Below are 15,918 nucleotides of genomic sequence, written 5' to 3' on the forward strand. Positions count from 1 at the left end.
CCGCCACCCGCCAAACTTTTTAATTACCTGGATCAAAGTGTTTCAGAATTATAATATGACAGAAAAGGAAAGAGGAGCAACAAACACATGAATACACACACAGCCAGCTATTGCTCTTTATTCTGTACTCACTGGAACTCGAAAGCACAGTTGTGTTTCTGAACACAGAGCGTCAGTGTGAGTGTGGTGTGGAGAGGAAAAGTCAATCGTTTAGACAAGTATATTGTATAAATTAGCTATAGATAGTTCTTATACATTTTGTATTTCGCGGTTGTGACCGGAAAACATTGCCACAAGGACGCTAATGTTAAGGCATTTTCATTGCAGCTCACATTGCAAAACTGCAATTGATGAAAATGTATAAAAAATTTAAAATAAAAACTTATTGGTCAGTCATTTACATCTGTAATTGCAAAATATTCCATTTTGAAGCAAATAGTCAGAACCTTTATAGTTAATTTGAAATTGTGACAATAAACAGTTGTGATAATGTTGGGAAACAATAATACAAGAGTCTGACACGATGCGTGCGAGTTGACAGGTCTGCTATTATTATGCCATTTCCATACGGCTTCTAATAATGTAGATATTTATTTAACAAAGTGGTTGTGTTAGAGAAGTATTCATCAATTGCATCAATTACAACGTATTCATTTGTGTTGAAACGATTTGCGATAGAGACACGCATTTTCTGCTGCGTAGCGGAGATTCTGCTGAAGAGAAACGTGCGGTTTGTTTACAGTGCGTCTTTGCTGGCGTGCGGTATTGACCACTGGAAACAACATCACTGTCTGTCATCATTCCTAGAGATGATATATTTTTTACCCAGCCACAGACCGTGACTCTATGAATATCTAGCCAATCCAATGAAATCCTTTTAATGACGTGCAGAAACCCAGAGAAGGGAGTAGCACTGAAGAGGAAGTGGAGTATGAAGAGCAATAATGTGTCACCATATAACACCCCTTCTCATGTGTTGGTTTAGTGCGTTTATACAGATCCCCATTAGCTACCATGTTATTGCACATGTGATTGATTCATTTGAAAACGATGCTCCTGCCTCTACTAGCAAGTGTTATAATTCAAAACAATGCAATGATTTGATCAAAGACCTTATAACACTTGCAAATAGAAACTGTGTGGGAGCATCTTTTTCTATCCAGATCCTTTTCCCTCACAAACACACCTGTCTAGTCTATACAGGTGTGCAATTAGCTTTTGTTATGGTGATTGGTTAATTACCTGAATAAATGCAACGTCTTAACATGTTCACCACACATTTACGCACCCTCTTGCATTTTTGCTGAGGTTTTCCTTTGGCTGGTAAAAATACCAAGAGGCTGGTAAGTCTTTTCCTTCTACCAGACACAGTGGCTAGTGGCCAAAATAGTTAATTTTATCCCCTGGCAGAGAGTCATCGTATTTTTAAGGCACGCTCTACCGTGAAGTACAGTTGCAGTGAAATCAATCCCAGTACTCTGTATCCAACAAAACAGACAGTCTAGGAATGAAGGGAGGGCTCACCTCTAGCCAGCGATCCACGCACTGCACGTGGTAGTCGTGTAGGCAGGGCAGGGTCCTCAGCTCCTCGTCCTCGTCGAAGTCCATCAGGCACACTTGACATCTGAAATACAGAACAGTATTGGACACAGCTCAGCCAGGGGACCAAACTCTGCTTAATTACGTACAACACATACTTGGTAGAACTGTGTGTATATTAATTCCAGCATATTAGATTGGGACCAGAGAAATGTGCCCATATAAGCTTATAACTACATTATTGCGATGCTCTCTTAGGTCAGTCTAAGCTGAGATTGTATTTTGGAGCAACATCTACAAACAGGGACTCCCAGGTCACTGGTCTCACAACTCTGCCTCTAGAAACAGATGCCTGGAAGTGAGTTTCATTAGATTTCACTGCGTCTAGAGACCCACGGTGAGGAGAACTTGCTCTGACTCAGCAATAGGCTCTAGGAGGGCAACTCACGCTGTCTTCCCTCCACTGTGGGCCGGATCGAACCGCTTGGTGGGCAGGAGTTCAATCTGCGATGCGTTCAGTCCCTCGTCTCCAAAGGCACCACCAGGTTCCAGATCGTCGTCTGAGCAGGAACAAGAGCACAAAGCCTGGTTTAAAGCACTGCGGGTTTGTAAAGCAAAGCGAAAAACAGCACACAGCAATATCTGAAATTACCCATAAAACAAGAATAAACTACAAATCTGCGGGGACCCTGCTCTAAAACATCTGTCTGACTCAGACACATCTCTGGCCTAAACCACCTGCTGAGAAACCACTTCTTACCCACGGGCAGGAATTCCCACTCCTGTACCCCAGGATCCTCTCCATCATTTGCTACAGGAACCAGGAGATACTGATCATGACCTCCCAGCTCCTGTCCGTCAGCTCCCACTGTGACCAGGAGATACTGATCATGACCCTCCAGCTCCTGTCCGTCAGCTCCCACAGTGACCAGGAGATACTGATCATGACCCTCCAGCTCCTGTCCGTCAGCTCCCACAGTGACCAGGAGATAGTCCTCATGTTCCCCAGGCTCTGGCGCATCGCCTTCTGATGAAGGGTCCACACTAACCTGAGAGGAGGGGCGGGAGGAGACAGGCGAGGTAGGGGGGTCCTGTCCGGGTTGTGCGCTCTGAGAGCTGCTCTGCTGCTGCTGCTGCTGCTGCTGCTGCTCTCTGTCCAGCTGTGGAAAACAACACATACATCAGCAAGCGCTACAGCACGAAACTGAGTTGTTCTCAGCGCCACCAGAAGGGGCACTGAATTGCTGAGCCAGGCACTGAGGATGGCAGCACTGACAGGACCTGTGTAGCGGCCACAAGCATCACAGCGCCTGCAGCAACGCCACTGACCTGCAGACGCTCTTCCTCCGTCTGAGCAGCGCGCACCACTGCCACAAACACCACATCTTCATCATCTTCAATCTCCTCCGCTTGTCCTACTTCCACCAGGAGGGGATCGCTGCTCCTGTGGAAGAAATCAGAGAAAGAGGGCAAGAGAGAGGGAGACAGAGAGTAGGAGGGAAAGAGGGAGGGAGAGAGGGAGTGAGAGGGTGAGAAAGAGGGAGATGTGGAGGTGGAGGGAGAGGGAGAGGGAGAGGTGGAGGGGTAGGGGGAGGGACAGGGGGAGGGAAAGGTGGAGGTGGAGGGAGAGGGAGAGGTGGAGGTGTAGGGGGAGGGGCAGGGGGAGGGAAAGGTGGAGGTGGAGGGAGAGGAAGAGGGAGAGGTGGAGGTGTAGGGGGAGGGACAGGGGGAGGGAAAGGTGGAGGTGGAGGGAGAGGAAGAGGGAGAGGTGGAGGTGTAGGGGCAGGGACAGGGGGAGGGAAAGGTGGAGGTGGAGGGAGAGGGAGAGGGAGAGGTGGAGGTGTAGGGGGAGGGACAGGGGGAGGGAAAGGTGGAGGTGGAGGGAGAGGAAGAGGGAGAGGTGGAGGTGTAGGGGGAGGGACAGGGGGAGGGAAAGGTGGAGGTGGAGGGGGAGGGACAGGGGGAGGGAAAGGTGGAGGTGGAGGGAGAGGGAGAGGTGGAGGTGTAGGGGGAGGGGCAGGGGGAGGGAAAGGTGGAGGTGGAGGGAGAGGAAGAGGGAGAGGTGGAGGTGTAGGGGGAGGGAAAGGTGGAGGTGGAGGGAGAGGGAGAGGGAGAGGTGTAGGGGGAGGGACAGGGGGAGGGAAAGGTGGAGGTGGAGGGAGAGGGAGAGGTGGAGGTGTAGGGGGAGGGGCAGGGGGAGGGAAAGGTGGAGGTGGAGGGAGAGGAAGAGGGAGAGGTGGAGGTGTAGGGGGAGGGACAGGGGGAGGGAAAGGTGGAGGTGGAGGGAGAGGAAGAGGGAGAGGTGGAGGTGTAGGGGGAGGGACAGGGGGAGGGAAAGGTGGAGGTGGAGGGAGAGGGAGAGGGAGAGGTGTAGGGGGAGGGACAGGGGGAGGGAAAGGTGGAGGTGGAGGGAGAGGGAGAGGTGGAGGTGTAGGGGGAGGGAAAAGTGGAGGGGGAGGGAGAGGGAGAGGGGGAGAAAGCAGGGGCCGAGGTGGACAGGTCCGGTGTGGATGGTGCAGATTGAGCACTGGTCTCTCCACGGTCCGTCCTGTCTGCCTTCTGGCGCTTCCGCTTCTGTCATGTTGATTGTTTGAAAGAGAAGGAGAAGGAAATGGAAAAGCACACATTTAAAGTGTCCCATTAAAGCAGCTACATTTGTATGCTGTTGTTTTTCTCCAGCTGTGGGGTTTAATGTTGTTTAAACACTAGAAGAGCCGAGCCGGTCAATTTGACCGATTTGGTTATTCAAATTTGAATTACTGTGTTCCTAAATACACAGCGCATACCCATTCCTGACTTTTCCTAACTATATGTCCTAAACATGCCTACAGCGTTTTAGCTGCATAAACGCTAAAATAAATACGTTTATCTAGAATACATTTACCTAGAATAGCCAAAATTGGGTTATTCTGACCAGTCATTTACATACATAAGAAATCAAATATAACACATAATCCTGCCTTTCCTTTACAATGCAGTCAGTCTGGCGCTCAAGTGGCGATCTCTACCTGTCTACAGTATTTCATGTGCTTGAAAAACACACGCATTGTACAGCATTACAGGTGTGTTCTTACAATTGTAGTCAGATTGAGCGGATACAGTGATTACCCTGCAAATAGACATGGATTGGAAACGGAGACTGAAGAGAGCGCCTTTTGGAAATGCCGTGTATATGAACATGACTGATTCAGGGGACATCATTGATACTGGGAATGACAGATCATTCATGGGTTTGTGTCAGTGTTGTGAAAACATTGTGAGTGAAACACAGGTCCAAATGGCACAGAGTGTTTTTCCTCTACTGATCAAAACACGATTGCTACTGCACGTAGTACAGAGCGCAATAACGCAGACACATCGCACGCAAAATAATGATTCAGGGACATTATCAGCAGAGGAGCATTTATTGCGATGCTATACATTCGTGGAGCAGAAGTGTTCACCTGGACAGGGCTGTCAAAATGCAGTGTGAGGTACGAGCTCATGCAGGGAAAGTGCAGAAACTGTCCTGTGAGGACTGTACGAGCTGTCAGGTATGCAGGCTAAATATATACTCAATCGTTTCTTGAAATACAAAGCTACAGTGAATACAAGCACTGTATGTTGAAAACAAAGTTTACATGGTGTTGCAAATGTTTACTTTAGTGTACAATTATGTTTTGATAAACGCAATAGTTATTCTTCAACTAGAACATATTGCTTTTGAGCATGATTATTATATAAACAATATTTACGTTAACACTTGTTTCATTCCTTTATTGTATGCCGTTTTTGAGCTTTGTGCTTATTGTAGGCTGTATGGTTATTCATGTTTTGACTGCAGTGTGCACGTTTAGAAAAAGTGCTTTGTTATTCAGAGCAATAATATGATTTTTTTAGGATCATATATCAATTTAAATAATCCAGTTGTGCTATACAGATGTTGGATATGATGTTCATGAATAAAACGTACGAGTTGTATGCGATAGTTTGCCTTTGATTGTCATATCACAGCTGCTAAAGAGCTGTCGGTTACAATGACCGGCTTTGGCGCTTGGTAGTTTCAAATGTCGGCACAACAGCCGAGTTTGATTTCAGCTCCGAAAAACAGATTCAATTTAAGATTCCCAAACTATAACTGTGAAATGAAAAACCTGAGAAGACCCATAAAGAGGAATGACAACGAGCACACAGATGGGTGTCACTCATCTGATAGACCTGCAGAGAAAACTATTCATTGCTGCTGCTGCTGATCAATCTGTTATCTGTGTACATTTCTGCAAATGCAGTACAAACCCTCAGAGGGGAAACCAGTGAACATGTTTTACACACACATTCACAATGAAACAAGACGGCCGAGCGGCCCTGTTTGTACTGTATGCTATAGGAGGCTACAGGACATTCAGAAATTCCTCACAGACACTGACCTTCCTACGCTCTTCCAACACCCCTCCATCAGGCCGCCTCTTACGATGTCTCGGGCTGCAGATAATGATCATTAAAAAGGCAGTAATTCACACATTAGACATGTTGCTCATATCTTCCCCTCATCGCACAAACAATCAACAGGGATTGTGACAGCAGGGGAGGAATAAGACTCCCGTTGCACAGCAGTTTGACACATTGCTCATTTTACAGCCTGCGGATCAGCTCATAAGAGGCCCTGGATATTGGTGCTGAATGGAGAGAAACTGAGGAGAAGTGCATACTGTATGTTGAGTTATATTGTCAAGTGTCATTTCTCGCTTCATCCATGTCATTATACACAAGTATTGAGCTGTGCAATAGTGATCTTTACATTGGGCCGCTGAAGGCGCTATATACCTCGGCGCTGCAGGAGGGAGGCCGCCGTGGGCCTCGGAGTCGCTGGCCGCACTCGACGAGTCGAGAAACGGCGTCCAGTCTGACATTATAGTCGCTCTAATCGCGTTGAATCGCAGCTAGTGCTTCTCAACAAAGGGCAAGCAGTGAAACTGTTTCATGGAGGAGGACAGGAGCAGATTGCGCTGAAAAACGACTCATATTTTGAATGTAAACATGTTTAAATACCTAGATCTTTATCATAGGGAATGACTAGTTTTGTTTCAGACGTTTATGTTTTTATGTCTCGTCGCTTGCATTGTGTTCAGTATCGAGTCACAGCCCGTGTGTGTATAAATGTTCAGTAAATAGAAACGCGACTCACCTCCAAAGAGAACCACATACGAGTGACGCGGCACACGCACGCCAGTGACGTCATGACGCAGCGTGATCAGTCCTGGGTGAGTTAATGCAGCTGCAGGTTATTTACAGTGTGAGTCGGTGTTTGAGTTGCCACCCGTCCCTTACAATACGGAATCGTCCCGTTATGGAGAGAACAATGTATTGAGTCAATACGGATGCGATTTGTTACTGTGAAGGAGCTGTGAGAATCTTGCTATATATAACATGAATGAACAATGCTTTGGTTAAACTATACATATTAACATTCGCGTCAATAAAGCTTATAATGAATAACACAAGTTTGGAACAGCACAATTGCATTATGATATTTGGCCACTAGATGGAACTATATGGAACTGTAACACATGACAAACAGCCTGAAGAACTGACAAGGTAACAGATAAGCTATTAACAGCGTCATAGTATAAGAGTATAAAATATTCTGAAACGTCCACCGAACAATGACATGAAATGAACATTGAAATGGCATAAGTCAGCCAGATGCAAAGTGCAAACAGTAAGTCTTGGTTGAGCTGAGGATGCCTCCCCAAAATACTCCCATAGGGCTCCTGAGGAGATTGAACATGCATTACAATGTCATGCACACAGCATGTTGTGAATTAGAAATGCTTCCCCCTGCGATGTATTAAACACAATTGCTGGCATACTAGGTGTATCTGTAGTTCTCACATTACAGTAATAATCTACCTGTTCGTTAGCCTAAATTCATGAATTACTTTGTAAATAGTCAAGCAGACCTGCATTTCTCAAACCCATTTTTTACAATGACAGACGCTTAGTTTTACACATTGTTGCCCCAGGCTTAGTCCTAGTCAGCAGCACCCCGTCATGTGCAGTCTGAAGTCCATCAGTCCACAAAGGTCCTGACCAGTGGCGTATGTAGGGGGGACCACGATGTTAATGGATGTTAATGATGGAGGGGTATCCTACATCGTCTATTAGAATATTAGTTAGATTCGAAAATTAGTGTCATATTTTAAGGTCAGCAGCAATTCAGAAGGGGTTTATTAGAACTTCAAATCAAACTTTGTACGACAACGTTGAGCCTCAACACTAAACCGGTTCCAATGGAAAAGTCAGCAGGTGTTTGACTCCTAAATGCTGTAATTTGGTGTGAAAGTACAGTCTTATTTAAAGGGTTCCACCATAAAATGATCACAAGCTGAGAGTTTCCCACTCCTGTAAACCCCACAGAGTTCAAGTGGCACAATGAGCAAATAGGCACAGGCTTGATTGTGCTCTTAGACTGTTTCAGGTCTCTGTTTGTCCTATGATTATTCTCATCTGGTTCATATATACAGTTATAATAGTCCTTTATAATATACTGTGGCAAGAAAAAGTATGTGAACCTTTTGGAATCACCTGGATTTCTGCATAAATTTGTCATCACATTTGATCTGATCTTCCACTAAGTCACAACCGTAGACATACACAGTCTGCTTAAACAAATAACACACACATCATTGTATTTGTCTTGTCTATATTGAATACATCATTTAAACATTGACAGTGCAGTGTGGAAAATTAAAGTAAGGTAATTCCAAAGGGTTCATAAAGGGTTTTCTTGCCACTGTATAGTGACCACCACATCTATAAAATCCCTTGATAACTTGTAACAAAAACAAATATATAAGAAAATGTCAAATGTAAAACACTGCACAGATCAATCTCATATGTTTTTCAACTAATCGCATGTTTTTCCAAAAGCACAAGAATGACATTTATTCACGTCCCATCAATCATTATTTTGTGCATCCTCCTTGACTGAGAGAACACTTTCTGTAGTCTTTTATTAGTTGCTGCCACTTGGGATGGATTTGTGATCCCTCCTACTTAATCGTTTGAAATAGGCAAATAAATAAAATGTTATGAATCTATGTACACTATGTATATGATAATACAGATATGTTTTAAATATAATGTAACATCACAACGGCACTAATGTAGGACATATAAAACCAAAGCTTTACCATTGAATCGAATGTACTGAAAGGAATATCAGGAATCCTCTGGAGATCCTCTTTAGTGAAAGAGATTATTAAGTGAGATCAGTCGTCCTGGAACGCAAGGAATGTAAAGTCCTGAGGTGACCTTTCTAGAAGAGAGTTTTAAACATTGATAATCAGCAAAATGTCATCATATCAGCTATAACCTGGGAAATAGCCGGCGGGTACAACCAGGCCTAGATATCATGTGAGAAATATATGTATCACCTGAATTTAAAGATAGAGGAACCAAAAGCACAGCCTCAATCAGAAGAAGGGTATGAGATACAAATGCTGCTGCTACATTTTAATGTTAATCATTTTATGGGAGAAATAGCTCCTTTCACCATTTTTCTCATTTTAATGTGGATGTCACATTCAAATCCTGCAGCCAAGTTTTTCCACATTCCTTTCATCATAATTTTAGTTTTAGTTTATCAATAAGCTTTATTTGTTACCAGTAAGAGATCCAAGTCTGAGCTGTCTTTAAATAAGTCAAAATCTCTACAAACTTTAGTTTTGTTTTGCTTCGGTTCTGTTCTGTTTCAATTGAGGCAAAATGTATAGTGCATGTACAGTATCTGCAAAAGATACATTTTTCAGTGTTTAATAGCAGAATCAGAACAGCAGAGGGCATATTTGGCTTTGAAAGTAACATATCTAGCTTAAGGAAGAAAGCACCATTGGAGGTCAGCTTTAATTGTTGGTTTTGGCATCACTGTGCATTCTTAATTGGCAAATTGCTTTCACAGCTTGAACTATCTACTGTATAGATTATCTGACTTGAAAAGGCTGTTACATCAGGGAGTAATTGGTGAGGATAACAAAGCACGCTCCTGGAAACTTAGAAAGCTATGCTGACTGTTTAACTAGTACAACCTTTAATAATTATTTGAACACGTGTGGGGGAAACATATTAACATCCTATCCTGCCTTTGTCCTTGGTGAGCTGTTACTCCTAACTTGGAGTTCAGCATTTCACATTCCTTTCTTGCAACGTATTATCTGCAAATTACCTTCCAATGCTGGCAATTTAGAGGTGAATGATTATTATTCATGAGTAATGAGTATAATATTGATGAGATGGGAAGGCTTAGTTTAGAATCCCAATGAAATCACTGCTAGTTATTAGAAATGACCATTCAGACACTGATTATAATATGTTAAAACCCCATGAGGGTATGTCCCAGAGGGGGTAAAAAAGCTTTGTTCTATCTTAAAACTTTTGGGGAACAGTGTCATGCTAGCCTAAAATCTTTTGAGTTCTGTGTAGCGCTGTCCCTCCCGAGCACGTAATCAATTCTGATTCGAACTCCCGACTCCAGAACTCTCTTCCACCACACGCTCTTTGTTTCGGTAAATAATGTGGAATAGTTCAACTACAGAGTTCAGATTGTTGTTACAAGAGTCTAAAGCATTTCAAATCAACGTTGAACTGGCATTATGAATATACTGTGTGCATATGTATGTATATATACAGTGCTTTTAGAAAGTCTACACCCCCTTGAACTTTTTATATTTTGTTGTGTCAGTGTAGGCCATTTTCAGACCACAAAACAAAACAGAATCTCCCAAAACAGGATTCTTTCTTGAGTTTCCTTCGTGCCAGATTTGTTTAGTGCTTGGGATATTGTTGTCACATCCATTAGACCAGTCTTGGCCATAAAAGCACAGAGCTCTTGCAAAGTTGCCATTGACCTCTTGGTAGCCTCTCAGTTCAGCCTTCTTTCTCATTCACCCAGTTTGGAGGGACGGCCTGATCTAGGCAGGGTCTTGGTGGTGCCACACACTTTCCACTTCTTAATAATAATTTTGACCGGCTCCAAGGAATACTCATGGCCTTTGATATTTTTTAAAGCCATCCACTGATCTGTGCCTTTCATCAACTTTGTCCCCGAGTTCTCTTGAAAGCTCCTTGGTGCTCACGGTTGAGTCTTTGCTTTGATTTGCACCAGCAAGCAGAGGGAACCTACAGGAACTGCTGAATTGATCCTGAAATCATGTGAATCACTAGAGTTTAACACAGGTGGAGGCCACTTAACTTGGCATTTAACTTGATTTATACAGGGTTCATTTCACATGCACAGGGCAAGAAGACTGTGCTAGGGCAGTTTTATCAAAGACACCACGAGGAACTGTACACAACGGGAATAAATATAATAAAACATACTAAAACCTGCCTTTAATATTCAGGGGGAATAAAACACTAAAATCCCCTAACAAAAGAAACGACAAAATTCTCTAATAAAAGCTATCCATTAGAAACTACATTTCCCCTTCATGTGAACAAATGCACGGTAGCAGCAAACAGACTTCAGAAGCCTGTACACACAATAAATATCAATATTCGATTTCGAAGACAATACAGCAGCACTTAGTAGTATCGGGCTTCTGTCTCGTCAGGTAGCAGCAACACCATGAACCACTCATAGGTAAGTGAGCTGCCGGCTACAGGACTACTTCATCTGTGGCAGCTCTGAGGCCGGTAGCCGTTTCGGGCCGGGCAAGACTCGGACTGGCTCCGCGCCAACCGACCAGAAATCGAGGCAGGTAATGTCCATTGACAGAAGCAACTATTGTGCAGATAGAAATACTAAGGTCTTCTTTTTCAGGTTGTGGGTCCGGGAGCGGCCACCAGGGAGTGAGGGAAGACAGCAAAAGCCAAAAATGTGAGGTGCAAATGCACATCTTTCTCTGAGGAAACCACAAACTGCCACCACCACTTCCCGTGGTGTATTTAATAAAGTGTTAAAATTGCCGAATCTGGGTCTCCTAATTTCAATCATCAATACTGGCTTTTTCAACAAGAATTCTTAATACAGTCGGCAACATTGGGATGGAAAAATTGATTTTACTTTGTCTTTGGAGTCCAGAAATTCAAGACAGCATTTTTGAACCAAAATTATTCAAAAAATTCAGTGAAATAGACATAAAACAAAGAAAAAAAAAACGAAACCAGTACTAATGAAAAAAAACTCGAAATAAAAGTAAAAATGGCCTTAGGCACAACGAAAACAGCACCACTGATTGCTAGTGACCCTTCCTGTTCAGCAGCAGAAAGAGAAGACCCCTTCGTGTCTGTTCGTACAGCATTTATACTCATTCTCCAGAAATGGAAGAGTCCACCCCCATTACAGAGGTAGGGAAGAAAGACAACAAAACAAACACTCCATTTGTACAGAATCTATGCACAGCATCATCAACAAGAATCATCATTTCTGTCAGGCTAATGGGATAATACCTTGCATGCAAACTTCCAAGTAATTATGTAGAGTATGCATCTTCTGGCACTTCGCTATAACGGCGTGATTTGAATAATCAACTCCTGCTGTTTATATGCACGCATGTGTGTGTGGACTTGAAGGAGAGTTGGATTATTAGGTTAGATGGAGTTTAAATTCTAAAATATAGAAGAATTAACTAGACAGAGAAATAGAGATGGATAATGAGCAAAACTATTTACATCCAACTGTCCTCGTAACACACACACATACATTAACGGCGTTATGGTATACTGGGGTTTCAGTTTTAAACACGGCATGACAGCTCAAGCCCGTTCATCACATGTGTCTCCTATTGTATAAAATAAGCCTTAAGTGGAATTATCTTTGCCGTCTGCTCACACTAACTGCATGTGAGGACATATCTTATACTGTACAATAAGGAACAGCCCAAATACAAAATGAACTTGAATAAAGATACCTGTCAGGTCAGGACATACTGTATTGTGAAATCGTCTGGCAGTGTAACATTGTGACATCTTGTTTCATAGATGTGACAAACCAGAGGAGCTCGACGTTCCGCAGCCGCCTTCGACAGAGATGAGGTACTTTCTTTACAGTTTTAACTCCATTCTGACACTTTCTAATATTATCAGGATGTCTGGATATTATATATTTCTGGTGCCTCTGAAAATGAATTAGCACTTCGATCTTTTGAACTTTGCATAAGATAGTGAATGGAGTCCAGTACACCTTGTGAATTTGGTAAGAACTCATGGAGAATGTGGAAAATACATTCAAGACATTCCTATGAGTAACGACACACAAACTCTTTGGATTATTTAAGTCAATTGGCTGAATTTAAAATTCCTGATGAACTAACTCCCCCCCGCTCTGTCTTCTGCAGGAGCCGTTCTGTTGTCGAGGACTTTAAATTCGTTGCTGTGCTCGGCCGAGGAGCTTTTGGAAAGGTATATCCCAGTAATCCATGTCAGATATTTGCTCGACGCCATTTTTCCAAAAAGATATTTGTGGACAATTGTGAAATTATTTCCACTTTTTAACCTTTAACAGAAACATTGTCTGTGACTTATTAAAGCCCAGCATTAGTGAGGATGTATTACTAAATGCTTGTGCTGTGAATGTTGATCCTGGGCGAGAGAGTGGAGTTTGACCTTTTTTGACAGTTTTGAATCTGTCTTGCTTTGACAGGTGCTGCTGGCCGAGCACGTCGTGACCAAAGAAATGGTTGCGGTGAAGGCTTTGAAAAAAGGAGACATTATCGCCAATGGTACTGTCGACAGGTATGGCTTCATTTTTATTGTATTGAGGCTTCTGGGTTTGAAAGCTGAGCAAAGATAAACAAACCTAGTGATGTTTTTAATGATGTACACAAATACACTGCATTAGCAAGGTCTTCAGTGACTGTTTTCACTTTCTTACTCTGAAGGAAAGCTGCCATTTTAATGCATCTCTGGACTTATTCAGCCAAGCTGTTTATGAATGTATATTCACATGCTGTGTGTCTTTTGTCTCGCTTCAGGTTCCAATGTGAGAGAAGGATTTTGGAAACCGTGAGCAGTGTGCGGCACCCCTTCTTGGTGAACCTGATCGCCTGCGTTCAGACGGAGGTTCATGTATGGTTCATTATGGAGTATGCTGCGGGGGGAGACCTCATCACGCACGTTCAGGCAGGAGTGTTTCCAGAGCCCCGGGCTGTGTAAGTGAATCGTCCATCTTGGTAGAAGTAAAAATAATGATGTCATACCTGAGGTGCGTTTCAGAACTGTGTACCTATATATTCAGAAAGTATTGCACATTATTATTCCTGACCATTGGCACACAACCTCCGAATAACAAAACAAAGCACAACTAATCATTTACATTATTACAGAAGGTATGCAGATTGACAGTTGACCAGATTGACAGTTTTTGTTTGTATTGTCTTTTAGATCCAATAACATAGGTTGCTGGAGTTCCTGCATTGACAGGAAATTGTCGGCTCATTCACACTCGAGTGCAATCCGAGCTTAAAAACTGATTTTTGTGTCGCTGGTGTCTTTTCTTGAACAGATTTTCTGCTGCCTGTGTGGTGCACGGCCTGCAGTTCCTGCACGAGCGGAAGATCGTATACAGGTAAGTTATCACACATCAGCCATTTGTACAATATACAAGCAAGAAAAAATCTAGTCTCACTGAGATCAAACCCAACCTAAACTATTCACCCACTGAATTTCTCTTAGATTTTGAAAATGATTTATTGTGACACTCACAAGTCCTCATAATAGAAGTCATGTCCTAAAATCAGTGCAGACATGTACCTGAATGCAACAAGTTTGAGAAATGTATGTTTCTGTTCATTGTTGACAGGGGAATAGTTCTTGTGTTCCTGGCAGGCTCTGTCTATATTCTGCAATCCAAGTGATTATACTGTATTTTTATTCCAGGGACTTAAAGCTGGACAACTTGGTGCTTGACGCAGCTGGCTATGTCAAAATTGCAGACTTTGGTCTGTGTAAGGAAGGTACATTAAAATTCTTGATTTCCTAGTATATGTATAATTTAATTTTTTTAATTTGTATATTTAATTTACAATGTGATATTTTTCCGGAATCCTCTTAATTTTCCTGCCTAGGCATGGGCTATAAAGACCGAACTAGGACAGTGTGCGGCACCCCAGACTTTTACGCCCCAGAAGTCCTCACCAAATCATCGTACACCCGGGCAGTGGACTGGTGGGGGCTGGGTGTGGTCATCTTTCAGATGCTGGTTGGCGAGGTGGGTATTCTTAACAGAACTTCAAATTTAAGACTTCAGTTGGAAAAGTGTTAAACGTCTCCCGATAAGGCTGTAGTGTAGTCGGTCCACAAGCCAGTCACAGGGGTAACTGTTGCACTCTTTTAATCTGTCGAATCTCTGTGACTTTTGGCCAATTGTGTGCCACAGCTTGAGGCATTATCTGGACTTCAGGGAGAAAACTGCTCTAAGCGAAAGCTTTTATTGGTTCAGCCATTCAAGAGCCTCATATATAAGCTAATGCAGTATTAAAGTGAAAGCAGTAGGCCTCTGTTGAGGTAAGATCATGATCCTCTCCTGGTTTCATTATGATTAAAATGATTTCATTGAGTGCCATCAAGGCAAAGTTAAATCTATACCACCAAGGGCCAGGTAGGATTTCATTCAATCCTTGAGGACTTAATTAGACTTTTTGAAAACCTAACATCATAGTTGCAGAAGCTGAAACACATCAGTATTTTATTTCATACAGATCGCTCATGCACACACAACCGAAACACACCTTTATTGCCAGGTTACGATAGCAACTCCTTCAGGACGTTTTGTTAACCAGGTTTGGTTTTCAGTAGGATTCCATTATTGCAGACTTTGTGTCTATAATTGATCAGATTTAATAAGTCATGTCTAAGTTGTGAATTGACTTTTTACAAGATCTGTGTGTGTGTGGCTTTTGCATTCCCGAGCTCAGAATGTGAATATTGAAAGTTTGGGTCTGGAGTAACCCTTTAATGTGCTCTCCTCTCTTTCTTCTTGTGCCCGTAGACTCCTTTCCCGGGTGAAAATAGAAACCAGGTGCTTCACAATATTGTGCACATGAAAGTGGACTATCCTGCGTTCCTCTCGTCAGAGTCCATCTTCATCATGAAAAAGGTCTGTATGCCAGGGTTATTTATTGTTGAGACACGTTTTTCCTCCAGTCTGTCCCTCGGTATCTTGCTACCAACCATAGTGAATGGATGTCACTGTTATTTAAATGTTACACAATTGGAGGAATACCCAGTGACTGTGCAGCAGTGGAGCGAGGCTCACAATAACAATGCACAAACGCTCATTTGCACTTCAAATTATGAGAACTTATCTTTAACATCATGTTTCAACTTTAAGTCCATTGATGGAGAATAACGTGCGTCTCCTTCTTGTTTTGAATCCTCTGCAGCTCATGAAGAAAAATCCCA

This window comes from Amia ocellicauda, unplaced genomic scaffold (genome assembly GCF_036373705.1).
Source record: "Amia ocellicauda isolate fAmiCal2 unplaced genomic scaffold, fAmiCal2.hap1 HAP1_SCAFFOLD_114, whole genome shotgun sequence".
Lineage (NCBI taxonomy): Eukaryota > Metazoa > Chordata > Actinopteri > Amiiformes > Amiidae > Amia > Amia ocellicauda.